Source organism: Diceros bicornis, unplaced genomic scaffold (assembly GCF_020826845.1).
Source record: "Diceros bicornis minor isolate mBicDic1 unplaced genomic scaffold, mDicBic1.mat.cur scaffold_93_ctg1, whole genome shotgun sequence".
Taxonomy (NCBI): domain Eukaryota; kingdom Metazoa; phylum Chordata; class Mammalia; order Perissodactyla; family Rhinocerotidae; genus Diceros; species Diceros bicornis.
In genome coordinates this window covers 958,179-984,544 of record NW_026691823.1, presented here as the reverse complement: position 1 = coordinate 984,544, position 26,366 = coordinate 958,179, and the positions used below count along the sequence as shown (strand labels likewise).

The 26,366-nt window shown below is 43.0% G+C and overlaps 1 long non-coding RNA gene across 8 annotated transcripts; it reads left to right on the top strand.

Annotated features, from left to right (window-relative positions):
* The first annotated feature begins 9,325 nt into the window (after nt 1-9,325).
* Nucleotides 9,326-20,696, top strand: LOC131403856 (uncharacterized). 8 transcript variants are annotated; one of them, XR_009219603.1, is made up of 8 exons: nt 9,326-9,580; nt 10,135-10,345; nt 10,489-10,584; nt 11,537-11,676; nt 12,942-13,045; nt 16,087-16,178; nt 20,224-20,345; nt 20,671-20,696. It is a non-coding gene; the product is annotated as an uncharacterized LOC131403856 (long non-coding RNA). The 8 variants fall into 8 exon arrangements; XR_009219602.1 differs by lacking the exons at nt 20,224-20,345; nt 20,671-20,696 and adding exons at nt 18,661-18,696; nt 19,153-19,177; XR_009219600.1 differs by lacking the exons at nt 20,224-20,345; nt 20,671-20,696 and adding exons at nt 18,661-18,696; nt 19,070-19,133.
* The last annotated feature ends 5,670 nt before the right edge of the window (nt 20,697-26,366 follow it).

Here is a 26,366-nt window from a genome sequence, read left to right as displayed (position 1 = left end):
TCTATACTGTCCTCTACATACACACATTAACTATCTATCTCTCTATCTATCTATGTATCTATGTATCTATCTATTATCTATCTATGTATCTATCTATCTATCTATCTACCCATCCATCCGTGAAAAGCATGAACTGATAATGGTAGCTCTTATTCCAATCCAACACCTCAGTTGGATTGGAATAAGAGCCAGCCTTCTCTCTTTCCTTGTTTATAACATCTTTCTTTGACTGTGATACACTGGCTCTCATCATCTACAATATATTTACTTAGTTGTTCATGTCTAGTGTATGCATAAATTAGTTTCAGAATTGCTAACTGATATCCTTCTGAGAAACATTTTTTATGAACTAGACTGCAGGATTTCTGGTCAGTTCTTTTGATCCAGGCTTACAGCATCTGGTAAAACATAAGTTTCCAAAGTAATTTTGGTTTCCTTTTCATAGCCTTCATTGTGGCTATGTTATTCATTTGCAATACATTTAGATTCATTTGTTATAGCTTGTTTTCCATTTTATGTTCCCTTCACTAGCTGGTGCATTAATTTTTTTAACCTACAGTAATATCCATTCTGGGATGTACTGTTCTATGGGTCTTGGCAAATGCATAGAGTTGTGTATCCGTCAACACAGTCATGATCTAACATGATACACACATGAACAGTCTTGATAGGACAGTTCCATCACTCCCAAATTCCTTTGTGCTGTCCCTTTGTAGTCATCCCCCTCTCTTACTCTTTGCCCCACAAACCATTGATTTCTTGTCCTTCCCTACAGTTTTGCCTTTCCCCAAATGGCGTACAATGGAATTTACAATAAATGGCTTTTCATCTCTGGCTTCTTTCACTTAGGAAAATGAATCTGATTTTAATGGAGGCATATGTTACACATAGCACAAAGCATAGATCTTAGGTGTAGAACTGAATGCATTTTGACAAATGCATACACCTATATAACCTATACTCCTTTCAAGATATAGAACATTCTCCTCAACCCATAAAGTTCCTCCATGTCCTTTCTCAGTCAATCCTTGCTCCTGCCTCACCCCTTCTCCACAATCGGAGGTTAGATGCAACCACTGTTCTGATTATTTTTCCTACCACAGATTATTTTTTGACTGTTCTTGGAATTCATACAAATAGAATCATACAATATTTACTCTTTTTTGTGTGTGGCTCATTTTGCTCAGTATAATCCTGCAATGGATTTTAATTAATTCACAATAAAAGATGAAATATATAATGTTTCCTATATACTGGGAGTCTCATAAATGTTTTACATATATTAGCTGATTGAATCCTTAATACAAGTCTGTGAAGTAGTCAATCTCATTGTTCTCATTATACAGATGAAGAAACTTTGGCATAAAAAGTTTGTTACTTGCTTGAGGTAACCATCTCTAAAGAAGAGAACTGAGATTAGGCAGAAGAAATTGAACTGTGATAAGTTAAAAATGGAGACCACAGTTGATCCCAATGGGAGCACTGGAGCTGAGGTGGCCCTTCTGGAGTCTCTCAAATTGAGGCAAAGGAATTGGGCCTTTGTATCCACCCCTCTCCCCCCATGAACCAGTGATTGGAAGCGGGCTGCTATTCGGAGTGGTCACAATCTTAGGTGTGGCACTTTCCTTTGGCCCAAGGAAATTCCCAGAGAGGTTGGCAGTATGAGCCCTTAGAATAATTTCTGCAGCTACAAGAGCGAGTGACTTAGTCCTGAAATAAGAATCTAGAAAATATACCACTGCCTCCATTATGGTCCACCACTTATGCCACTCAGATGCACTTGCTTCTTACAGTCAGTGCACTAGGATTCTGGTTGGTCTTCTTGACTGGGGAAACTTAGAACAGGAAGATCAGTGGGACAAATTACAGACAGCTCTTGACTGCACCTTTTATTCATGCTACAATTGATACTTACAATCCCACTTCTCCTACTGTCCCATTTAGATTCCCCTCACCCTTGACATGCACCTCTGGTGGTCTGGGTGGCTTACCTGGAGAGAGGATCCAGATCCTCATCCCTGAGTCATCTGAACACCTGATAACCACATCCTTCACAGGATAGAGCTCCTACACTTAATTATTGGGGAAAGAATATCAAAAGACATCCCAATGGATTACTTGAAGGCCAAATGTCTTCTTTGCCCTCACTGTATAACAGAAGCCCCTTGTCCTCTGGATGAATTACTTGTGCCAGAGGCCATAGTGACTTCTTTCATTCTGTTGGCGTCATAAGCAGTAGTAAAGTTCAATGGGACTCTGACTTTGTCTCCTGGTAGAAGTGTCCACCTCTGGGAACCAGGACCTGTTGGTTAATTATGGTTTGCAATTCTTCCCAAGAACCTCATAACCCGTCTTACATGAAGAACACCTGCAATGGCAACTATTTTAGACTACACATGGGAATATCAATGCTTGGATTGCACCTAGGACAGGACAGTAGCTGATGGGATTCCTGGGCAGGGGTATGCACTTCCCACCCAGGTGATTGACAAGAGTACATTCTCAGGCAAAAAAGGGCTGCACAGTTCAGAATATCTTCCATTTGCCCCAGTAGATCCACCTTCTCTATCTTGCTGTACCCAGGAAGGTTAGTGAAGATGAACTACGTCAGCGGGCTTTCTTGCTTTATGGCTTTTGGCTGGGTTTGGTCAATGGGGAGCCTAGATATGAAATCAGAAGGATGAAAGAGAGTGACATCTGTTCCTGGCTATTTCTTGCAGGAGAACCTGGGGCTGGATGCTACCCCTGACCTCCTTTCAGCTTCTGGAATGCATTACCTCATCTCTTGTTTCTAGAATTGATAATTTTTCACTATCCTTACGCCTTCAGGCTTAGGGGTGTTAGTAGAGCCCTACACTTACCATCTCACTGGGTACCAACCACCTTTTGTGGTCTTCTTACATCCTGTCTGCAACTCCGAGAAGCCCCTTTATGAAAACTCTACTTGAATCATCCTAGTCTCAGTGTGTCCTTTGTTTCCTGCTGAGATTCCAACTGATATGTCAACTCATTGATAGCAGAAGGAAAAGACCTAATAGTGAACCATAAAACCCAACAACATCAGGACCGACCAAGTCTCTGACCACATCACCTTCTACCACTCCCTCACTGTCCCCAACTTGATCTACTCCAGTCACACTGGCCTCTGTCTTCCAGACCTTTGCATGAATATATTGCTTTAGTCACACAAATTCGTATGACTCACTGTCCCAACTTGTTATGCTATCTGTTCAAGTGCTCCTTAACTAAGAGTTTATCCCTTCCTATTCTATGCAAATAAGCAAGATCTCAATCCCTCTTAACTATCTTAAAATGCTTTCTACATTTTCTACATGACACTTATAATAACATGTTTTCTTGATTTCTCTATAGTCTGTCTTTCCCCAATTAGAACCTAAGCGCTCCAATAGCAAAAGTGGAATTTCATTCATTGCTACAGACACCAGTGTCTCCAAAAGTGCTAGACATATAGAATGTACTCAAGGAATATGCTGGTGGTTAAGAGTGTCTACTGTCTGGGCTCAAATTCAGGCTCTACCATTTTCTAGCCAAAGAGCTCAGGCAAGTAACATGCCAGTTTTCTCACATCTGAAGTGGGAATGATAGTACTGGACACTTCTTAAGTTTATATTTAGTACTCTGTAAGTTAATATTCATAAGGCATTTAGAAGAGTGGTCTATCAGAAAAAATGTTTGATCATTTATTACATTCACTACATTAATGTAGTGAAATACTTCGCTATGAAAAAATAAAACCCCTTCATGAAAAGGAACAATTCACAAGAAAAGACCTAATCCTGTATGTACTTATTTACATTACACCCAAATATATAACGAAAAAATGACAGAATAACAAATAAGAATCTGTTTCTCTATAACCGTAGTAGAAGACTTCAGTACACCTCTATCACTAGATAAGTTTGAGAAAATAATCTGAATGTAATACTATATTCAAAAACAAAATTAGCTTGAGTTTATGAGAAAGTAGTGTCCTAAGGATAGAGCAGTCAGCCGGGTCAAATGATGCTGCGTGCTGAAGTAAAAAAAAGAGTAAAGAATGACCACTGGATTGGGCCTCGTAGAAGCTGCTGATGTTCTTGACGAGAACAGATTGAGTGACATACGTGGACAGACCTGATTGAAGTGGGTTGAAAAGAATGGGAATTGAGGAAGAGGAATATTTGAATACTAACAACACTTGCAAATGTTTGCCTTGAAGATTAGCAGAGAAATGGCAAAAGAGTTGTTGAGAGAGACTTTGGGTTTAGGAGAGACAGACTTTAAATGGAATGTACTGGAACATGTAGTAACTAAGTACTGGAGTCCCAGCACAGGACATAGGTCTAAGGAAGAGGTTAGGTGTAAATATATGTGAATTTAGACTTCATTTCATGGGAAACTGATATGAATTGGATAATGGATATCCATTTCCTGAACTGTGCATGAGACCAGTTCTTCAGACATTGGTCAGATAGACCTAAGGGTGAGGTTGGTGATATAGGCTGTAAATTACCATTGAGGCTTACCCAAGGCATGGTCAATGACCTCATCCTTGGGTATCACAGGAATCATGCTGGGCTGTTTTTGCCGATTGCAATACCAGCCCTTTCTGATGTTGTGTTTTGATGGTTGCAACACCACTCAGTCAATTGCAAGAAACAGAATGTTTGCCTGGGAAAGAAAAAATCCAATCTCAGAATGGGGTAGTTCCCAGAGCCTTGCTGACCCCCATCCCTGATGAAATCTCTGGCACCTTCAGTGGAAGATGTTGCCCAAACGTATTTTTCACCTTTGTCTTTCCCAGGGCACAGCGTGCCAGGTGCAGAGCCCCAGGGCAGGGAGGACCCCAGAGCTCCTTACTGAGAGCAGTGAGCAGTTAGGCCTGGACTGGGGGAGTGACAGAAAGAGGACACCGGAAGCAACTCTGACCCACAGTGACATTGAGGGAAGATCTGAGCCAGTATATATTGCTCTTGAAAATGCCCTAGTTCTGATTAATAACAAATCTTCTTTCCATGGTCTTGAATGGCAGAGCACTTTTAGACACGTGTACCATGCACAGGAGTAAAATTTCCCTGCAGAAGGCTACACTGCAGGTCTGTTTCCATCTCTGCTCCCTCAGTCACCACTGACTAGAGGCCTTGCCTCAAACTGTTAAGTCAGCTGAGATGTTCTTTCTGCTTCTTCTGCCCCTCCTTGGGAAATTTCCACATTCCATGTGCCTGATGAGTTATTCGAGCGGCTTTGATTACATAAGGCCCAGTGTCTACAAGGAAGGGAACTTGGTGGTCAGTGGGTTTTCCCCCTTCTATACATTGACCCAGGATTCAGAAATGCAATGGAAATTTCTTTGTGACTTGTCCAAGCAAAGATGTCACATTTTGCGTGTAAGTTCCTGTGTGTGTGTGAATCCCTCTGACAGTTATGAAAGTTGAATATAAAAGCTGTGTTGAGATTCTCCCGTAAACTATGAATCATCAGCTCCTTTCTTTTCCTTCAATAATTATTTGTGGCTTCCTTTCTTTTTCCCTTCTGGAATATTTTCCTTCCAAACAGAAGACAGAAATAAGCATCTTTTATTTTCCCCTGCCTTGGAATAATCTCCATTAGTGATTATTTTCTGAAAGCCTAAAGGATGCCAATTGTAGGGAAAAAACACCAAGATCCTACTGCAGTGATCCACAAGCCACCCTGCTCCTGACCCATATTGTGGGAGGGGAGGGAATCTTTGGGCAAACCATACCTTGGCTAGAAGTTAGTACTAAGAGAAAGTCTCATCATAATGTATAGATTATTCAAAAACGAACTACTTATTGAGATGATATTTATTTTTCTTCAAAATGCATTTACTCAGTATCCTTTATGGTCTAAAATAATTTGGTGTATTCTCTGAAAAAGATGTGTTTTTTTTCCAGTTTTATTGAGATATTATTGATGCTCATCACTGTATAAATTTAAGGTGTACTGCATAATGGTTTGACTTATATATTTGGTAAAATGATTACCACAATAAATTTAGTTAGCATCTATCATCTCATATAAATATAATAAAACAGAAAAAGCGAAAAAAGAAAAGAATATTTTTTTCCTCTTGATGAGAACTCAGGATTTAGTATCTTAACATTCGTATGTATCATACAGCGGTGTTAACTATAGTCGTGTTGTACATTTGATCCCTAGTACTGGATCAAAGATCAAGTGTTTAACATATATATACATATATATATATATAATGGAATTTTCTAGATCTTTTTATTAATTGCTAGCCTAATGATACTGTGGTCAGAGAATGCATTGTGTATAATTTCAATGTTCAAAGGCTTACTTGATGGCCCAGTGTCTGGTCAAATGTATGTATATTCTGTGGGGTTCATAATATACCAGCCTTATTTACATTTATATGTAAATATCTGTTAAGCTTAAGTCTTCCATAACTTTGCATATTTTTTTTGTCTTTAATTTGACCATTTCTAAGAGGATATGTTAAATCTCCAAATCTGGTTGTTCATATATGTACTTATGCACATGGGTCTATAAATAATAGCTTTTTTTCACTTTGGGGGGATATATATAATGACTGTTAGTACTCAATCTTCTCTTCCTTTCACCACATATGGTCACCACATATGTCACATATGACATATGGTCACCACCTTTGATATTTCACATGATTTTTGCTTTCAACTTGGATTTTATCAGATATTAACAAGGATACCCATGCTTTCTTTTGGTTCATATTTAAATGGAATATCATTTCTACCTATTTTAACCTCTTCTGTGTTTTGCTTCAAGTATTGGAAAGCATGTAGTTGGGTCCTGTGGTAGGTGGAATGTGCCCCCAAAGGTGACCAATTCCTAATCCTTCGAATCTGTGAATATGTTACCTCACATAGAAAGGAGACTTTGCAAGTGTGAAGAAGTCAAGGATCTTGAGATGAGGAGATAATCCTGAATTATCTGGATGTGTCCAATATAATCACAAGGGTCCTTACAAGTGAAAGAATAAGTCAAGAGTCAGAGTCAGAGAAGGAGTTATGACAATGGAAACAGAGATTGAAGTGATATGAGGATGTTACCTAGGAATGTGAGCAGCCTCTAGAAGCTAGAAAATGCAAGGAAATGGACTCTTCTCTAGAGCCTCCAGAAGGAATGCATTCCTGCTGACACCTGTATTTTAGCCAGTGAGACTCATTTTAGATTTCTCTCCTCCCAAAGTATAAGATAATAAATTTTGTGTTATTTTAGGCCTCTAAATCTGTGGTAGTTTCTCAGAGTAGCAATAGGAAATGAATACAAGTCTTATTTGTAATCCAATCTGAGTGTTTCTGTGTGACTCAGAATTACAGCATCCCCACATTTTGGTTTTTTTTTTTTTTTTTTTTTTTTGTGAGGAGATCAGCCCTGAGCTAACATCCGCCAATCCTCCTCTTTCTTTGCTGAGGAAGACGGCCCTGGGCTAACATCGGTGCCCATCTTCCTCCACTCCACATGGGACGCCGCCACAGCATGGCTTACCAAGCAGTGCGTCGGTGCGCGCCCGGGATCCGAACCAGCGAACCCCGGGCCGCCGCAGCGGAGCGCGCGCACTTAACCGCTTGCGCCACCGGGCCGGCCCCAACATTTTGGTTTTTAAAGCTGTATTCACCAATGAAAATAATATTTTAATGTTAGAGCACCAAAAGCCTATGTTCTGCTGTGCAATCTTCTGGAATTGCATGTTGTACCTTGTCAATTAAATTGTTTGAAAATTAACGTTAGACTGAACTTAGATGTGTAAGAGAGGAATCAACCCAAAGATAAGCTGTAAAGCCCACTGCTTATGATGGTTTTCTAATCTGTAAAGAAATAGATGAAAAGCTGCAAGTTTACACTGCTCCTCGGACTCTGAATTGTTTTTACTCTTTTAGAAAAACATAGAGTCATAAATTGCTTCTTCCTCTTTATTTTCTCCCTAAGACTATCTCCTTATTTATTATGGTACAATTTCCCTGCTTCTGGTAGTATGTGTTTCCTAAGTCTGTGAGGCAGGCAGTTTTAGAAAGGTATATTGCAGAAGTTTTGATGATACCATTCTGTACTCGACTTGCCCTTCCTTCAAGTTTTTCTTATGCACTTCCCTGTCCTACCTAGTTTCTTTAATGGATTATAAACTTTTGCTTCATCTCACTATACCTGCACATGCCCATGACCAACCTCATGTTGGTGCCACTGTATGAAATCGTGTTTGACTTGTAAACAAATATGCAAATGGGTTCTTTCCCCTTAAGCATCCTTTGTGCCTCTTCTTTCCACTAATTCATTTTAGGATATTGATCTATCTCTTTTGAGTCCAGAGTTGTAGGGCTTGATCTTCCAAGGCTTTGGGAACATCTTGTGCGTGTGCTCCAGGTTCCAAAGTCATGAAGAGACAGCCATTGCTCTGGAATGAACAAGTTGCTTAAGTCAAAATGCCACCCTTTACTCTTTTTTTTCCCCACATGAGTTATGCCTGAAGTGCATGACTTGATCTTTATTTTTAATACTATGGCTTGGTACAGGTTGAACTTCAAAAACTATCATTATGTCCTGGTCTTTGTTTTTGCCATCGAGGAGATCAACAGGAGCCCCCAGCTGCTCCCCACCCTGTCTCTGGGTTTCCATGTCTACAATTCCTTCCACAGTGATGTCAGCACCTTGGTGAGCACCCTGAGGTGGTTATCGGGATGGGGTCAGATGATCCCTAATTACACCTGCCAGGCACAGAACAAGAATGTGGCTGTCACTGCAGGAACCACACCAGCATTCTCTGCCCACATTGGGACACTGTTGGAGCTCTACAAAATACCACAGATATGAGCGTGGTGGAGGGATGGATCTGGAGGGACTGAAGTTTTCCTCCTTGGTGAAATTCTGTGGCCACTCATGTGGAAAAGAAGAAAGTGGTTTTGCATGTCTCCCTAAGGAAAAAACCTACCACAGATAGTTCTTGAAATGGTGGATTCATTATTTTGGTGTGTGAATCTGAGAGAGGGATGAAGTAGCCTGAGGCTAGCATCACTGTCTAAAGCAGACCACAGGAGCTTCTGGAAGTGTGGTTGCCCAAATTCTCTCAAAGGAGTGGAAACTAGATATTCTGAAATAATCATACCCTAGTTATTTATCAAATAGTTAATAAAACTTTATATGTAAACATGTACTTAAAACCACTTTACACTCTTCAAATGCTTTACAAATAGTCACAAATTTAATCCTAATATAAGACAATGAATAGGTAACGTTATTATGGGACTTTTTAGAGATATAGAAACTAAGATGGATAGAGGTTATTTAACCTTCTCAAGTGCGTTAAACTAGTCACATTAGAGTCAGGATTTGAACCCAGGCAGTCTGGCTTCAACGCCAAGCTTCCCCTCAATCACTTCTACCATCAGATAATATTGCTTCATACTCACAGTGTTAGCACCAAGAATGTAAGTTTAGCTAACTGATCATATGAATTTTGTTGAAATTCTGTTTATTTTTCTTCCAGAGAACTCAATATGGAACACTTTTTCTCTTTTGATTCAGACAACTTATGGAGATTTTGATCCTGTACTGAAAGGTAAGGACTAGTTTTCCTCTCTCTATCAGATAGCTCACAAGGACACATCTCTAGTCTTCAGAATGGTCTCATTGTTGACACATTTTGGCTGGACCTGGGTAGGAATCTTAGTATCAGTTGATAAAAAAGGTGAGCAGTTCCTCTGGGAACTTAGAAGAGAGATGACTATGAACGGTGCCTGCCTGTGACTAAGATACCTGTGAGCAAGAGGACGTACACTTCAAAAGATTGGACATGCATAGCCAGAAGCACAGACTCATCAGCCAACGTGTTTATCATTTATGGTGACACAAGTAGATTAATAAATGTGAGCATTGCAGGAAACCATTATTTAACCACTCAGAAGGTGTGGATCACTACACCACAGTGGGATGCTTCTTTTATTCCATGTCACCACTTTTTCGATACCTACCATGGGAGTCTTTCCTTTGCACACCAGAACTTTGACATATCTGGATTTAAACACTCTCTATGGACAGTTAGCCCCTCTAAATACCAAGAAGACTTTTTCTTTACCAAATGATGCCTTGAACATTTCAACTGCTCATTTGCAGGAACTGAATGTGGAAATTTTTGGAGTGTCCATTCAATGCCTCCCTGGAGTCTCTGCCAAAGGAAACATTAGACACGACTCTGTCTGGATCCAGCTACTACATCTATGATGCTGTGGATGTGGTGGCCTGAGCCCTCCATGAAATACTTTTTATAAAAGCAGAACAGGGGTCCATAATGGATGCAGGCCAGCTCATGTTTCTCCCTTAGCAGGTAAAATTCTCCCTTAAATAGGATTCTCATTATTGTTCTTTTAGGATCCGAGAGTTATTTTATTTGGGTATCGAATTGTGATTGTCACATTGTCACAGATCAGCAGTGACTTGTGCATAATGAATTACTGTTCTTTCTTACAGGTTGCAAGTAAACCTCTAATGATTGTAGGGTCTAATTAGCAACAGTGTCAACTCTTTTAACTAGAAATAATTGATTAAAAACTTTCACTGTGAGAGGTAAGTGTTCAAGAGAAAACAATGACAATTCATCCCAGGGAATTAAAAAATTCAGGGATTTCCAAAATCTAGTTCTGGCCCTATCCCTTGATATCTTAAATGCTTCTGGGGAAAGGACAATTTATTTGAACTTCCTGCATTTTTCTAGAAAGGCTACTGATAGCTAAATAAATATTTCCCCATTGAAATTTAAAATGACTTTTGGAAGCAAGGAGTTTGATCCCCTTTTTACAGATCAGAACCCCAATACTATGAAATATATTTTAATTCCCCAAGTCCTTATCAATTCTACTTAGATGAATTTGTACATGAACCTAGACTTATATAAATCCAAAACCTATGAATAATGTGTCATGAAACTCTTGCTTTCAGGTATGAGGAAGTGAATGTCATGTCAGATCTAAATACACACATTTGTTGTGAATATATATTTGTTCATGTATATATACAACCATATATATAGTTATGTATTATACAAATATCAGTTGTACATTTATATAGAAATTATATCAATTAATGCGTGAAGATTCTGTACTAGGAGCTTTCATCTCTTCTCTCTCATTTAATAAAATATTTTGTTCAAAGGTAGGAAGAAGCAGGCTGTCTTTCTTTGTCTCTTCTTGAGCTCAAGGAAACTCCCTAGCACCCCTAAAGCAAACCTCATTGCTCAAGGTGCAGCTCAGGTTTAGCCCCACAGCACTCCCTGGACGTGGAATCTTCAGGAATGGTTTAAACCTCACCATGTGCTCTCTGAGGGCAGACAAGAATGCCTGCTTCCTTAAGCGTGCAGAATAGTAAACACTCCCCAAATTGAACTTATTCAGAGGATGACTAATATAGAGGGGAAAAAATCTAATTGCTGGGCAACTCAGTATCCCCACCAGTTCGAATCTGGGTTTTCTGCCTTCAATTTCCATGCTCATTTCATTTCCCAATTATGTCTCCCTTTTAGCTCCACCCATTCCTAAGAAACACCCAATTTAAAAAAAGCACTGGAGCTCACGTGTCACTGGATGAGAAAAGAAACTCTGTGTCACAGCATATAATTCTGAACTATATGATTTTCCTAAAGGTCTTGGACTTCAGGTGAAAGTAAGGGAGTTTGTTCCCCAGGAACCACGTGGTCAAGGTTTCATCATACATGAGGAGCTGATAGACTGGGCCATGCGATTCAAAAAGGGTGCAGACAAGTCAATCTTGGATTAATCATCTACATCACAAGATAGAGAGCATATATGAAAATAATGGTGAAATCATTTAACTCATAACAAAATTCTCATTTGTTGATATAATTTTTCTTACTGTCCAAGAGATATTGAAAGGACACTTGTAATTAAAGAGATATTCCGGAATTTTGAAATGCTTTATACATTACAGCAGGACAGTGAGGCTACCAATTTAATAGGATGAGCTGATAAAAAATTGATTGAATTCCCATTTAAGCTGAAAAAGTGTCAATCTCACGTGCTTGCAAATTTATTGCTCTGCATGCATTGTACCCTGAAGATATAACAGATGCTGACGACCTAGACTTTTGATGATTTAAAGATACAATTCAAATTGTCTTTTGCCATACGCTTTTCTTCCAGAAAACAAATTTTATTCTCTTTAACGAAAATCAAAAGAATTGACATTGAGGGTTTTTTTTAATATTTCAATATTTTATTAATTTTCCTTATATTTCCATCTCTTCATCCCAACTTTATACATTCTTGTAGAAAAATTCACCATCAGAAAAAAAGATTCTTTTGGCTCCCAAGGAACTGCATTCTTCCTCTTCTTCAGATTTCCCTTTAGAACTCAGTCTTGTAAGCCATCCCTCAAGATGCTATATTATATCATTCAAGCCTGTCCCTGTGTCTTTGGTGTATAATCTACCTGACATTAAATACATTACTAAATAAATTCAATAATTACAATTTGTACTAATCAAACAATTCTCATATAAATGCATTGTATGAATTAAAATATTATTTTTTATTAAGGTAAAATCTGCTTATAGTTCAAAAAAGTAATCCTGGAATACCATATTCAGAATCACATTTGTTATTGCCAGATGCCCCATTCCATAAAACAAACAAGTGTCCTAGTCATTGAGATGGAAAATTTTTTAAATCAGTACGTATTTTCGTGTTGGGAACTCTTTTCTGCAGATTGACCTTGATTTTATTTTGCTTTCCCTGGGTGCATCAATCATGTCAAATCTTATAGGTGATCTCTAAGATAAGTTTTGAGATAATTTAAACAATATTATCAATTATTCAATATTATTAAATAAAAAAATATTATCCAATTATATAGTATCGTTCAGTATCATCAATAATTCTCTTCTTTCAAACTCCCCACTCTGGGTGTAGGACGTTCTGTCAGCCAGGATTCAGGAACATCCCTCAGGAAGAGAGAGCTACCTGCTGCTTTGTCTGTGTATTGTGCCCAGAGAGAGAAATATGTAATCAGACAGGTATGAACTGGCAAAATTACACAATCACTTTCTCTCACCTCTTCTTTGTCTCCAAATAAAATGTAAAGGATCTGAGAGTAACCAATAGCATCACATTTCTTCATTATTTTCTATTATTTCATTCACTCATTCAATACATTCATTTAGGAAATCAATACATCGTTTCCATGTTGGGAGTTACCTTGATCTGGCTTCCTTATACTCACATTGTTAGGTTCTGCTGAAGCAGCTCTTCTCAAGGGAATACAACCCTTAAACCACATGATGTGTTAGGCAAACACTTAGAGGTTCCGTAGCACCGTATACTCATCTTGATCACAGAATAACACACATGGAATTATGATGGAAGTAAGTGTGGGTGTCTTTAGCACATGCCTCCTATTCATATCTTTACACCCAAGGTGACGAGCACTATGCCTTACACATAGTAGGTGTGCAAAAACCAGAACTAAAGATTCAGTAAATGAATGGACATATTATATTATTATTACTCTAGTAGAAGACATAAACAATGAACTGAGCATGCAAACTTGATAAGATAAAGGCTCTGCTTTCCAAGAAATCATAGTGAGGTACATGTGAAAAAGAATAGCAGGGCGATTTGAAAAGTGCCAAAATAAAGGTAGTTAGAGGTTAGCAGAGTCAACAAGAGTAGATAGTGTTACTTGGATAAATCAGATAATTCTTCATGGAAAGCTTATGTTTGAGTTGAGCTTTTAAAAATATGGGGGGATTTTTCAGTTAAAGATGAAGAGGGCCTCTTGGCAATAGATGTTTGAGCAACAAAAGTTATGCAAGATTAATAAGTTCTGGAGACCTACCATCCAACATGGGCCGATAGTTCACAATACTGTACTGTAGACTTAAAAATTTACTAGGAGGGTAGATTTATGTTAAGTATTCCTACCTCAAAAGAAAAAAAGTATTTTAAAAAAGGAAGTTAAATAAAAAAATTAAAGAGGACAGGAGGAAACATTTGGGGGTGATGAATAGGTTAAGGACTTGAGTAGTGATGGTTTCACGGGTGTATATTATCTCTGAACACATTAAGTTGTATACATTAAATATGTACAGCTTTTTGTATGTCAGTCATACCTCAATAAAGTTTTTTTTAAATGTTTTCATGTGGCATATTCAGACATTCAGAATATGACTAATATGACTGGAATGAGATGATAAAAGACTGATCATGGATGATGATGGAATAGGTAAATAATGAAAAAAAATCCCATCATATTTAAAGTACAATATTCCAGTCTTACCAAACAAAACAGCAAACAATTCATATATACTTATTACCAAAGTTGTCTCTACATTGCTAAATGTTCTGTCCAGTAAGATAATTCATGAAATAACATATTACAGAAATAATAATGGGCTGGAGGAGAGAGCATGTTTACAAATTATGTTTGTTGTTAGAATGCATCTGGCTATAAATTAAAAAGAAAAAAATCTAAAAGTGTCTTTTAAAAAATATTTATTATATCCCATAAAAAAGACCAGAGTAATTTACTACGATGATTCTTTGTGCCAGAAAAAATAAAAGCACAATTGTTGCATTATAAAGATGGAGAAGGAAATAGGTTTCATTCCATTTGTTATTTACTTGATGAATGATGTCATAGATATCACTTTTTACAAAAAAATAGTGAAAGAATTAAAAAAAAGGCCATGATAGAATGACTCCAGGTTTAGGGAAAGGAATGAAGAAAAGCTATTCAACATCCAGCTACCTGTACAGTCTAGGGGTGCACGGAAAGCATCGCCTCCAGCCCCGCCCCTGGAGCTGATTTCCTCCCACTGTGAAGTCGGCCTGACTTATTCCAGCCCCACCCCCGCCTCTTCCCGCCCCTGGAACTGGTCTCCGCGGACAACCTCCTGGCCTGGTTCCGCCCGCAGCCTGGTCCCGGCTCATTGCCCCGCCCGCACCCTTGTCCCCCCCCCCCCCCCCCGGGCCTGGTGTCACTCACACCCTTGTGCCCGCCCACAGCCCGCCCCTAGAACTGGTTCCCGCCCCTAGATTTCGTCCCTGTCCCTGGTGCTGACCCAGCCCGCGTCCCAGCTTCGCACTCACTCTAGACACTGGAGACCTCCCCCGAGGCTGGGGTGCGCGGCCCCGCCCCGCCCGCCGCCTCAACCCGGAGCCCCCAAACGTCCGTCCTCCACGAACGCCCGCCCGAGACCGGAAGCGGAAGCGCGGGCGGCGCCGTGGATGGAGCGGGAGTTCTGCGCGGTGTGTCCAGTCTTCTCGGCGCGGACGGGATTCCCGTGGACCTTCGGCCGAAGGGGCGACGCGCGGTAAGCGGCGGGCGGTCCCGGCTCCGGTCGCGGTCCAGGGAGGGGCCTGGGCCGCGGGCAGCCCCGTCACGGCCCGGCGTCCCTACGTCCCCCCGGAGCCCCGTTTCCCCCGGGCTGTTCGTCAGGGCGCCCGAGGCTGCTGTTCCTCCCGGCTCCGGGCGCCGCCGGCCCCTCCTCAGAGTCCCCGTCACCGTCCTCCGTGTGATTTTGTCCCCAGGGGGCTTATCCGCGTCTGGAGGCGGTGTTTGGGTTGTTACTAATGGGGGCGCTCCTGGCATCTAGAGGGGGAGGCAGGGATGCTGCTCAGCGTCCTCCAGGGCCCAGGACGGCCCGACAGAGAATCATCCGGCCCCAGATGTCAATGGTGCGGAGGTTGGGAAACCTGCTCCAGGGCCTGAAAATCTCCCGAGCCCTGAATGAAGTGTGGGAATTGTTTACCAGTCAGCGAGCCACTTACAGGGGCCATAAATGACAAGCTTGTTTAAAGGGTCCGGAGTCACCAAGAAGTCTCTGTCCAGCCAAGTGAGTTGAGCGACTCAAGTGCACACAGCACGGAGCTGCTTCTCCCATCTTGGGGAGCAGGTGACTGGACAGGAATCGGGAAAATCCAGTCTCAGCCAACAGTTACAGTTAAATCAGTAAATACGAAAAAGAAAAGTAAGTGGGGTGGGCTTTCCTTCCATCACCTGTATTACTCCCTGTAAAAGGCCTCAAAAGCAGTCTTTGTTTTTTTTTTCCGTTAGAAAAGAAAAGTGTCTGTGGGGCTCAAGTTTGAGTTGAAACCAGGCTCAGGGTCCACCTGTCCTCGCTGATCCGTGGATTTCTGTGTGACCAGGTGAGTACCCTGTGGACCTCGTACCAACAGGTTCCAGCAGCCTCCGCTGTGCAGAAGACCTGCCAGTGGGCTTTCCTGGGCTCAGGTTGTCACCACATGGTCACTGAGAGTGAGGGTATCATGAGGAAAATTATTTATGTTTGATGGATTATATTCAAGGGAAAGATGGTAAGGTTTGTGAGGCTCTGTGTGTGTAAATAATTCAGAAAATACAGTTATTTGCAAAGAAGAACACATTAAACAAATATATGTAAATAAGTGTAAATATGTGTAACAGTAAAGAAATATAGACTTACCTGCATTCCGAATTCTCAAAAGTCAGGATTTCATATATAAATATAAATATATAAATGTTTTACGTGTATATGTAGTATTACAAGACATCTCATTAAATATTAGCAGGGATGCTCAGCAACATTCCTCAGGCCTATTCAATTTGACTTCTAAAGACCTGTAAATGCTCCACAAAGATTCAAAATCTTACAGACACCTGGAGAAAAATATGATTTGAACTTCTTTATGTTAGTAACAGAAATGTAAAGTTAAATTGACCAGCAGCCGGATTTATTTTCAGCATATTGTTGTTGTTTATGAGATTTCAAATCATTTGGAGGAATATTAAGCAACACCTTTTAGATAGAAGGGTAGGGCACTAGTCTCCAAAAAGATTGTCCTCTCCACCTCACATTCTAAAGGGAATTAACTTTGCTTCTTGAATCCTTTCTGAAATAACAGTCTGGTGATTCACGTTGAAGACAATCTTGTTAAGTAATTTTATATATAATTGTTGGCCTCTCCTAATTGTGTGTGTATGTCTGTGTGCTTTTTTCATTCTAGCATTCCTGGGACGTTCTTGAGGGAATGTGTGCTTGTCATGCAGTAGATATTCTTTGAGTGCACAATTTATGGTGACCCACCATCCTCATTTATTCAGAACAGAGGGGTTTTCCAGGACACAGGACATTTAGCGTTCAGACCAGGATGGTTCCTCATCTGATGAGCCAGGCCCTGGGCCAGATGCGTGGGGACCTGGAGAACCAAACAGATCTTGTCCCACCTCCATGGGATTTATATTCTGTTAGGGAATTTGGATTGTAGACAGTTCATGATGAGAGTGATTTGGGAGTTTGGCACAAGGGAACTAAACCGGAGGGGGCAGGGAAGCCCTCTTGAGAAGGACTGATATTTAGCTTGAGAGCTGGAGTTGGGACTGGATTTAGGTGGTTGGAGGGTTAGACTGGAGTGAGGGTGTGGGAGTGTGTTCAAGAGAGCGTTTCAGGCAGAGGGACCCGCAGGAGGACACCCCTGAAGCAGAGAGCCTGGTGTGTCCATGACCTGAAAGAGGGATGGCTGAGCCGAGTCAACACAGGGGGAGGGGTGTGAGCCAGACCAGCGAGGGGAACAGGCTGGACCAGGTCAGGCGTGACTTTGGACTCTGTTCTAAGACCAGTGGGAAGACACTGGAGAGGTGCGAGCAGATGGGTGATGTGATTGGCGTTTGGTCTAAGCACGTGGGTTAAAATGGACTTGAGGCTTAAGAATGAAGACTTAAGAGGCAGATAGGAGGTGTTGGGAAGAAGGTTACGAATAAGGTGATTGTTCCCTAGGCCTGGGTGATGGCTGTGGAGTAGGAAAGAAGTAGAAAGAGAAGACCTTGGAGTGTAGAACTGCGAGAAGGTAACGGTACTTTCTTGCCTGGATGTGTCAGATGGCACAGGGCACTGACTGTTCTCCTCGCTGCTGTCCGTGCAGACCTGCAGGCGCCCCCTCACCCAGGTCTGTGTGTTCACCCCACTTAGCCACTCACAGGCCTCCCTCCACATCTTAAAGGAAGTCAGGCCTTACTTGTGAGGGGGTTGTCTCAGACGGGAGACACCGAGGAGAGCCCCTCCAGGCATCAGGGCAGCCCCTTCAGCCTCTCCCTCAGGCTCCTCCCCCTCCACTCTCTCGCTTTCCACCCTCAGAAGGACCCCTGCTCAATATTCCACGTCCCCATGTTCTACCTCCCTTAGGCTTGAGAAGGTTGGGCAGCCAGTGGGGTAGACATTGTCTGTACCTTCCACTCTGACCCCCGCAGGTCCCGGGCTGAACAGAGAGCGACTCTACTGGGAGCTGAGCCATGAGAGCCAGGGCGTCCCCCACCTGGGCTCCTTCATCCTGGATGGGGACAGCCTCTACGTCAGTGTTGAGGGGCTTGGCTACAGCCGTGCTTTCTGTCCCTATCATAGTTCTGTGTTGCCTCCATTGCTCTAAAGTGAGCTGTGATCCATCTCTGTCTCCTTCTGGTCGGGGTGCAGTCTTCTGGGGTGATGACTGGGGCCAGCTACCTTCCATCTCGTTTCATCCCCCCTGAACACCCCTCCCCTCTTCCCCTCTGCTTTTCCCTAAGCTTTTCCCACAAAGCTCCCTACATCCTCCCTCTCCCTTAATCCTTTATGTTCACCCCAGCTCTTGCTCAGCTCCTCTCACCTTCTCTCCACAGCTGACACCTATGGAGCTGTGGCCCTGACTACTACCAGTGAGTATTCCTGGCCCTCATCTCCTGGGTTCCATCCCCATTTGGGGTTGGGGAGCAGTGGTTCTCCTGCACCCACTGTCCTTGGTGAGAGAAGGACCTGGAAGGGCCCTAACTCATCCCTTCTCTCTCTCCCGTGTTCTGGTGGAGAGTTCCAGCCCAGGGTGAGAAAGCCTTAGTGACAGACGTGTTCTCCACCACATTTAAACCAATTAAAGTGGTTTTCACTTTAATTCTCCTAAAGCCTCGCGCTTGGTCCTCCTTTTCCAGGTATCCCGTATGTCTGTCCAGTGTTCTGCCCGTCCATGTGTCTCTCCTCTGTGTTCAGTCTCTCTTGTTCACCTATCTCTCTCTCTTGGGCTCCTCTCATCCACAGGCTTGCTCATCCCTCTACTCACACAGTCACCCCTCCCCTCACTCTCATTTATGCTTCACCTGTGAATGGTGGTCCTGGCACAGCCACTGCTGGAGCCCGGGTGAGCCTGGGGGCTCCTCCCACTCTGTCCCTCCCTGAGACAGCCCTCGCCACAGCTCCCGAGCCAGCCACCACGTCCCTGCATACTTCATCATCACCTGTGCCACCAGAAGCCACCACAGGTGTCTGGAGGCCCCTTTTCCTTCCCAAGAGAAGCTCTCCAGACCCACTCCTCCACCAGCCAGTTGTGATCCAGGAGCTGGGCAGCCACAGTGTGAGATTCTGGTTTTGAGGAAATGGTGCTGATCACAAAGATTATACCAATGATTCAGTCTGAGGCCAGCCCTCAGAGAGCCCCTAGCCTTGTGAAATTAACACACCATTATAACACTGTGTGGGAGGTTTCGGGAAGAGGCACTGGCATAGTTTGCAGAGGAAGAGCTTGCTAGAGAAAGTTTCACCTGAACAGAGTCTTTAAGAATGAGCAGGAGAGACCCAGGCAGGTAGAGGATGAAGAGTTTTTCTGGCAGAGAGGATTCCATGAGCAAAGGCTTGCACCAGAAACAACATGCCATATGCGGAGAATTGAAACGAATTTGGGGTGCGTGAAGCATAATGTTTAACCCGCAGTAGATGGATAAAATGAGACTGAAAGGTCAGCAGGAGCCAGATTGAGTAGAGCCTTGAGTGCCAGGTCAAGAAGGTTGAACTAAACACTGAAGGCCATAGGGAGCCATGGGTGGTACTAGAGCAGTGGTGGCCCTAGTGAGGTATTCATTTCAGAAAGATTCTTCTAGTGGTGCATGTAGAACATCCTTTAGACAGAGCATCCAGTGAGCCTGCTGGGGTGTTGGTCCGGGTGAAGGAAGTTAAGTCCCCTGAGCTGGGACAGGGATGGAGAGGGAGTGTATGTGAGGACCAGTGTGCAAGGTGAATGGGTGTTACTGGGAGGGAGGAGGAGCTGAGCAGATGTGCTGGTTCTGACTTGGGTGACCACACGGGTGGGTGGTGGTGCCCCTGGGAGAGAAGACGACAGATGATAATGAGTGCAGGACTCTGGTCTGGTCTCAGGCCAGCTCTCAGTGATGGCCATCGCTCTCCCTCTCGTCTTGCAGCTTTGGGACACAACCTGAAGACCCTCACAGTCACCTTCCCCATCTCCACCCTCCAGTATTCATCAGACAGGAGCAATGGCTCAGCCACGTTCAACTCCACTGAGAGGGTCCTGCAGAGCCTGGTGAGACCCTGGTCCCAGCAGCTCCTGGTGGGTTAAATCCCACCCAGCCCCTCCCCCAACCCCTGTCCCTCCTGCTCCTCCTCCTCCTCCTTCCTCCCCAGCTGGATCCTTGTTCAAGGAGAGCAGCCGGGGCCCCTTCTACACGTTTCAGACCGGTCTCCCTCAGGTAAGACCCTCCCCTGAGCATTTGCCCCTAATGACCACTTTTGTGACCACCCCTCTCTCAGTCTCCCCACTGTCCTCCCATTTCCTCCTTCCTGTTCTGGCCCCCACTCCAGAGGTTTCAGGACCTCTCTCTAGATTCCCCACGTACCTCTCTCCCCAGGCCTGAGAAGGATGGGGGAGCCACCTGAGTGGACGCTGTCTGCACCCACCGCCGTGACCCCATGGCCCACCATGCCTCTCTGCTGGGAGCTGACAGTCTCCACGTGTCTGCTCTTCCTCTCGGTGGCTCCAGGCTCTGCACCCTGGAGTTTATGCATGCAGAGAGAACACCAGCTGCATTTCCCCAGCATCAGCTGGAACCTCAGCAACCCGGAGCCCACATCCTCGGAGTACACCGCCCTGCTGAGGGACACCCAGGACCAGGTGGGTTCTCCCCTGTCCCATCTCTCCTTGCCCTGAAGGCACCCTCATTCCTCCGTCTGACTTACATCTGTTACATGGTTGTTTCAGTCCTTCACTTTCCCTGCGTGTCTGGGTTCTCTCAGTTTCCAGAGGTGATGTCCTAGCTGCCTTCCCCATTTCTCACATGGGTAAACTGAAACTCAGAAAAGGGAGTATTGTGCCTAAGGTCACACAATGAGTTAGGGGCAGAGCCAGGATTTGAAGTCAGGTCTCCCTTGCCCCAAGGTCTGTGATCTTTCACCGGCTCCAGTGGCCCCCTGCGTCTCCAGGAGACCTCCATCTCTCCCATTCTCCCTCGCGTTTGTTCTAGGTCACCAAGCTCTACAGAGGCAGCCAGCTGTGAGACATATTCCACTCCTGCCTGGTCACCGACTTGATGTAGGTTGAGGATATTGGAAGCATTGGCTGAGCTGGTGGCTGATGGCTCTGAGCTCCCGTGACACATCCTTGATCTGGAAGTCACTGACATGGTGCCCATTCTCCCCCACATCCCTGTCAGCTAATCCTACCATCTCCTTCCATAGGTTTTCGGGGGTTGAGAAAAGCATTAACATTTGGGGCCACCAACCTCCAGCATCCTCCTCCTCCTCCTCTTTTGGAGACTTTCAACAAATATCATCAGTCTAACTGTGCTCTCCAATAGTGGAGCCACTAACCACATGGGGCAATTTAAATTTTTTATACACCTCTTGGGATACGATTCACATATTGTGTGTGTGTGTGGGGGGGGGCTGTATTTTTTAGGTTTTTCTATATACAATATTTTCACCTCTGCAAAACAAATAGTTTTACCATTTCCCTTCCAATCTGGGTTTCTTTTATTCCTTTTTCTTGCCTAATTGCCCTCATTAGAAACTCTAGTACCTGTGATTAACATATCAGATGAGGGAAGACATCATGGTCTTGTCCCTGGTCTTAGGGGGAAATTTTCAGTCTTTCCGCATTGCATATGGTGTTAGCTGTGGGTTTTTCATTGACGCTATTTATAGGTTGAGAAAGTTTTTTTCTATTCCTAATTTGTTGAGTGTTTTCTTTTTTAGACATGAAGGGTGTTGTATTTTGTGAAATTCTTTTCTATGTATATGGTCGAGATTACGTGGTATTGGCCGTTATTCTATTAATATGGTGTATTACATAATCAAGTTTTCAGATATTAAGCCACCGCTCCAACTAGAGGTGAGAGATTCAGACGTTCTCAAGTCTGTCCTGGGCATGCCACATCCCTGAGCCCTTGTGGCCTTCTAGATGCCCGCAAATACCCTGGAGATTTTCAAAGCCCCCTGTGGACATCTCATTCCCCCAATTTTTCTTCTAAGTTTTTGGCTCACCTCTTGCCTGCCTCTCCTGGTGTCACTCCCTCAGGCAACTACAATAGAAAACAATTAGCCCTGATTGTTTTTAGCAAGTGCCCTGGGGACAGACTTTCCTCCCTGGGCAAGCTCTGAGTCTAGTAACAACAAGCCCTGAACATGGGGCGTTTTCGGGGAGCTGCCAGGCAGGTCAGCTAGTTGCAGTTGGGTGGGGAGAGGTCTTTTCAGAGCTCCACACCCATTATGGCTGCTGTGCTGCGGGTTGTCTCAGCCACCATGGTTCTGAGACTGACGGTTTTCAAAGTTATGGAGGATATTGTGAGAGCAGGATGGGAATAGTGCAAGTTATAGTGCCACGAAGTTTGCTCCCTTTATCAAGATTCCACCATGTGTCTTCACTAAACCCTCCTCAGAGTCTTACAAGCCTTTGATTAATTTCTAGACTTCTGAAAAGTTGATTTCGACCATTTTTACCAGTGTTCTCATTGTTTTTATGCATTTGCAGAAGTCCTTACTCCAAAGTTTCAAAAATGTTCTCCCTGTGGTTATTTATTTATAAATTAATTACTTGAAATGAAATTACATGGGAAATTCAGCTCCTCACTCACACACACTAGCCACATTTTAAGTGCTCAATAACAACATGGGGCTAATAATGAGTGTATTTGGTAGTGCAGGCAAATGTTTACATTATTGCAGAAAGTTCTCTTGAACAGGACCCAGAAGCAGGGAATCTAGATTCAGGGTAGAATTCCAGACACCCTTGTTCATCCCTTGTGTCCTTCCAGGTCTGTCCCCCACAGTAACCACACTGGAGTGGACTCCCTGTGTACCTTGTCGCCTTGGCACAGAGACTGGACAGAGTTGCCATCTATGAGGAATTCCTGCAGCTGAGCCAGAATGGTACCCAGCTGCAGAACTTGACCCTGGACAGGAAGAGTGTCCTTGGGGATGGTAAGGCTCCCTGGTCATTGGGAAAGGAAGTGAGGCCTTTCTGGGGACTCTGGATGCCTGGGGCTGAGAGAGCATTGAACCTTCTCAGGCTGGCAGGAGGTGGCATAGTCCCCCAGTCTTTACCCACCGTTGAGAGAGAGAAAAGGACACCAGTGTAATATAGGAGGCCCTCACTTTCTCCTAGACAGCTCTGTGACCTCATAGTAGTCACCTCCCTTCTCTGGACTTTTGTTTCCTCATCTCTGCACTGAAAACCACTGGGCCAGATGGTCAGTGAGGGCCTCCAGCTGTGTGTGAAACAGACTTACAGGTTTGGGGGTCATGTGGTTACTGATCCACAGGCTATAGTTTGCCAAGTCCCGCTCTAGATGAGCACCAATGTGCTAGAACTTTCTGCAGTGGTGGAATGTTCTATATCTGTGCTGTCCAGTGCATAGCCACATATTGCTGTTGAGTGCTCGAAGGACGGTATTGGGACTGGTCTTTATTGTTACTGAGTTTTAATATTACTGAGGTACCAGAATTTTTATTTTATTTAACTAAAATTAATTTTAATTCAAAAAGAGACTTGTTGCTGCTCCATATCAGACAGCACACCTCTAAGAGGTTGTCTGGCTAGAGGTACAAGAAGGGGGACATGCACCCTCCCCCCAAGCCCACTGGGTGCTGTGTGTCCTACCCTCCTGGAGTTTATGTTGTAGCTGGCAATAACAAGAATAGAGAATTGAAAATTATCAATTAATTGATGTGAAAAAACTCATACTTGCAGGCGGAAATAAGAGAAGTCTTCCCGCAGGATATTACATTGTAGGTTAATCCTAGAAAATGAATATTAAGCAAATAGATAAAGGAGAAGGGGATGAATGTGTTTCTAGGCAGGGAAGAACACTTTTGAGTGGGAATTTACAAATTTAGAGAGATCCCATAGGCTTGCCAACTGTGATGACCCATTCTCCCCCCGGCCATCATAAGAAAGTCCAGCTCAAATTCAATCCTCTGTGCCCAGAGTTATGAATTTGGTTTAATTTACTAAACTTTTGTTCTGTGATAATGGTCTTGGATTTTGTAGGAATGTGTGGTCACGTTTTAGAGATGGAAACTAAAATGGGGTGAAACATGATGATGTCTACTTGACTTTAATATTTCATTGAAAACATGGGATGCATCAAGGTTGGCAAGTGTTAATAATTTATACATTGATAAAATATTGTTTTAATTGGATGGAATATACATGGTTAAATCTAGATGATGAATGTTTATGAGACTGTTCCCTTTATTTTTCTGTGTCTAAAAAGTTCTGTTAAAAAGAGTGAACCACACTCACATGCATTCTCCATTTGATTCACTTCCAGAATATTCTCCCAACAGAGATGACACCTTGACTGAGAAGCCTGGTAAACCTGCAGGAAGCCCCAGCCCACGGTAGGGGGCGAGTATCTTGATGCTGTGCCTCATTGAAGAGAACCATGCGCACAGGGTCTTGGATGATGAGGAAAGTTGGCCAACCCTTGTCAAGGACAGTTGAGGCACAGTGGGGTCAGCAGGAGCCCTGGGGCGATGACAGGAGGTGGCTCACCCCACCATTTGTCTCCCCAGACCTCCCCTTCTGGGCCCTCATCCTCATCTGCCTCCCGGGAATCCTGGTGCTCATCACAGGCCTGATCTGCTGTCTCCTGGTGAGCCATGACGTGCTGCTTGTCTTCTTACTATTGGGTTATAAGAGCTCTTTATATATTATAAATACACGTCCTTTTCTAGGGATATGTTTTGCAGATGTTTTCTCCCAGTCTGTGCGTGGCTCGCCTTCTCCTTCACAACATGAGTCATTGGGGAAATGAAAGTGACAGTCATCATGAGATTCCACCACACTTGAGGATGGCTAAAAGTAAAAAGACTGACTATAGCAAGTGTTGTTGAAGATTTCAAGTCACTGAAACTCTCATCGAGTGCTGGTGAAAAATAGCTTGGATGCGTCTTTAATAATTACATAAGTCTACCCAGCCATTCCTGCCCTAGGAATCTATCCAAGGGAAATAAACCCGTAGGTCTATACACAGACTTGTACACACATGTAGATAACAACCTATTTATAGTATACAAAAACAGAAAACAACCCAAATGTCCATCTACTGGTGAACGGATACACAAAGTGTGGTATTTCCCCACAGTGGAATACTATATAACCATAAAAACGGATGAATTATTATTTTTTTCTTTTTTAATTATTTTATTGAAATTATAAAGGGTTTTAACATTGTGTAATTTCAGGTGTTCATTATTATTTGTGAATTTCTGTATAGACTGCATGGTGCTCACCAACAGTAGTCTAACTTTTATCCATCACCATGCATATGTGCCCCTTTAACTCTTTCACTCAACCCCCAGCCACCATCCCCTCTGGTAACCACTAATCTGTTCTCTTTATCCCTGTGTATGTTTATCTTCTACATATGAGTGAAATAATGCATATTTGTCTTTGTCTGGCTTATTTCATTTAACATCTTACCCTCCATGTCCATCCAGGTTGTTGCAAACAGGACGATCTTGTCTTTTGTTTCTGGCTGAGTTGTATTCCATTGTATATAATACATACCACATCTTCTTTATCCATTCATCTGTAGCAGGGCACTTGGGTTGCTTCCATGTCTTGGCTATTGTGAATAATGCCTCAGTGAACACAGGGGTGCATAAATCTCTTTGAATTGTTGATTTCAATTTCTTTCGGTGAATACCCAGTAGTGGGATAGCTCAAAAGTATGGTATTTCTATTTTTAATTTTTTGAGAAATCTCCATACTGTTTTCCCTGGTGGCTGCACCAGTTTGCATTCCCACCAGCAGTGTGTGAGGGTGCCCTTTTCTCCTTATCCTCTCCAACGTTTGTTATTTTTTGTCTTGGGAATTATAGCCATTCTGATAGGTGTAAGGTGATCTCTCATTATAGTTTTGATTTGAATATCCCTAATAATTAGTGATGTTATACATCTTTTCATGTGTCTGTTGGCCTTCTCTATATCTTCTTTGGAAAAATGTCTGTTCATATCCTCTGCCCATTTTTAGATTGGATTGTCTGTTTGTTTCTTGTTGGGTTGTATGAGTTGTTTATATATTTTGGAAATCAATCCCTTGTCA